Below are 2,387 nucleotides of genomic sequence, written 5' to 3' on the forward strand. Positions count from 1 at the left end.
CCACCCCTAGCCCCACCAGGAGTAATTTCTAACCAGGAGTAAGACAGGAGAACCATAGGGTGTGACATAAAATAAGAGAGGCTACATACCTCATTAGGTTCACCTCACAAAGAGAGATTTCTGAATAAATTTTTTAAAGGCAAGTATATATAAAGCCACAGATTTTACCCACTGAATGGTGCATCACATTATTCTCTGCTACAACTAACAAGACACAGGACCCAGAAAGCTGTCAGGAATGTGCCATGAAAGCACTCTGGAATACTACATGGCCTTTTCTAATAAAGTTAAAATCACAGCTAGCCGGTGTCCAGGGATTCCAGTACTTAGTATGTGTTCAAAGGAAGGGGTGGCACACATGTTTGTTCACTGGGGACTCTTCACACGGCTCACATCTAGAAATAATTCAGTTGTTCAGGATCACTTCATGCATTAGACTGACTCCCACCGACAGTCACCGACATGAAGAAGAGATAAAAGGATCAGAGGCACAAGGCTACTACATTAGGATGCCCCCCAGACGGGGAATCGGGACGAGACTTCAGGAAGACGCCAGAGTCCTAGGCAGGGGCTGTCTCCAGATACTGGCCTTCACAGTGATGCCAATTAGGCGAGGGAGGCGGGCACTGACTGATTGCTGGGGAAAGGGGCGCTGACCGCAGGATAGGTGAGAGGTTTGATGCCATATGTGAACATTCAAGCCCGGTGCACCAGTGACCTGGCCACCATCAGCATGGGAAGAGACGCCGCAGCTGTGGGTTGTCGGAAAGTGCTGGTAGCGTCTTAGAAAGTGGTTTGCAGAGGAGGTGGTCGTTCTTGGGCGCCCGACGGTTGACTGCCCAGTGTCCCAGACTAACTCGCGAGGAGGACACCCCTGCCCTATAGGACGCTTTTCCTGTGTCCGCTACAGGACGGGTACAAGGGCCGTCCGTGCAGTGCCACCGTCCTGCCATCCCCTGGCTCGGGAGGAAGGCTCGGCACTTGAACAGGGACATTTCGTGCGCCCGCCTGCCCGGCCCCGTCGAGCGCGGTCCAGGTAGCAAAACAGCTCAGGACCCGGTGGTAATGGGGAGACCGAGCGTCGGGACTCCGATTCTGAGCTGCGGCCAAAGGCGACTCGCAGCTCTGCCGCGCCCTTGGCCCGCTTTCCAGCGGCCACCGGCCCCAGCACAGTCTCTGGGAGGCTCCGCGCCCACCTGCCCGGGACGGAGAACCTCTGCCCGGCCCCGCAGCTCCCGCAGCTCCCCGGTCGCCGCTCTCGCCCGCTCTCGCCGCTAGCTCCGCCCACCACTGGCGGGCTGTGCCTGCAGAACCGCAGCTCGAGGCTCCGCCTGCGCCCTGGGAGGAGGCCTCTCTGCGGGAGCAGCGGCCCAGGGCGAGGTCTCTGTGGCGCAATCGGTTAGCGCATTCGGCTGTTAACCGAAAGGTTGGTGGTTCAAGCCCACCCGGGGACGCAATTGAAGTTTTTTTTTTACTGTGCAAGAGGTTTTCTTCCACCCTTTCTACTGGGCTGTCCCAGAGCTTCATTTGACTCCGTTCACTATAACTGTGTGATCCCTTTACCACACATTTATACATAACGTGTAACTTTTATCTACACACAATGTGTAACCTTTACGTAACTACCAGGCCACCCGTGATGACACAGTTTTAAGTGGTTTCCCCACAATCCCTTTTTCTGCTTCTGACCCTCTTTGTTCCATTGACGAGTTGCTCTGGCCTCAATAGCTACATCCTCAACTTGTCACATCTACCTTCAAGAGCTCTCTCATTTCTCTTTGCCTGATCCTCAATGGCCTTTGTGCTTTCATAGTTTCATGCTTTAGGTATTACAGGCCCCTAATTCATCTCTATTTTTTTGCTGGGGATTATCTAATAAGGTTTTTCAGGCGGGGGTATACATCCTGCAATGCTCAGGACTTACTCCTGGCTCAGTTCGGGATCGTACCTGGTGAGTTTTGGGGACCATATGGTATGTCGGGGACTAAACTGGGCCTCCTGGCCGCTTGCAAGGAAAAAGCCCTACCCACGGTACTATCCTCCAGCCCTGTGCAGTGTTCTTAAATTTTGTAAGTGCTAAGAAACTTGTGTCTCACGGCGATACCAATTCTTGGCATCTAAACACAGTCAAGTCAAAGAACTGTCTGCAGATCTGTGGCTCTGGCCAATGCTGAGTGCAGGGAAGGTGTTTGAGCTGCACAGCAGGCAGGTGTAGTCTTTATGTGATACACGTGGCCTCTGACTACCAGGTTCACAACACTGGAACCAACAGGGGTCTGTTGGATGGCAAGAAGCAGCAGTGGCCTGTCCTGTGTCCTTCCTTGTGGCTGACAGCCGTGTTTTCCAGTAGAAAAAGAACCTTCACAGTGATCCATCACCTGTTCCTG

General features: G+C 53.2%; 1 non-coding gene across 1 annotated transcript; it reads left to right on the plus strand.

Moving 5' to 3' along the window:
• The first annotated feature begins 1,380 nt into the window (after nucleotides 1-1,380).
• TRNAN-GUU (transfer RNA asparagine (anticodon GUU)) lies at nucleotides 1,381-1,454 on the plus strand. Its single transcript has one exon. It is a non-coding gene; the product is annotated as a tRNA-Asn (tRNA).
• Nucleotides 1,455-2,387: the final 933 nt, after the last annotated feature.

Source organism: Suncus etruscus, chromosome 5 (genome assembly GCF_024139225.1).
Source record: "Suncus etruscus isolate mSunEtr1 chromosome 5, mSunEtr1.pri.cur, whole genome shotgun sequence".
Lineage (NCBI taxonomy): Eukaryota > Metazoa > Chordata > Mammalia > Eulipotyphla > Soricidae > Suncus > Suncus etruscus.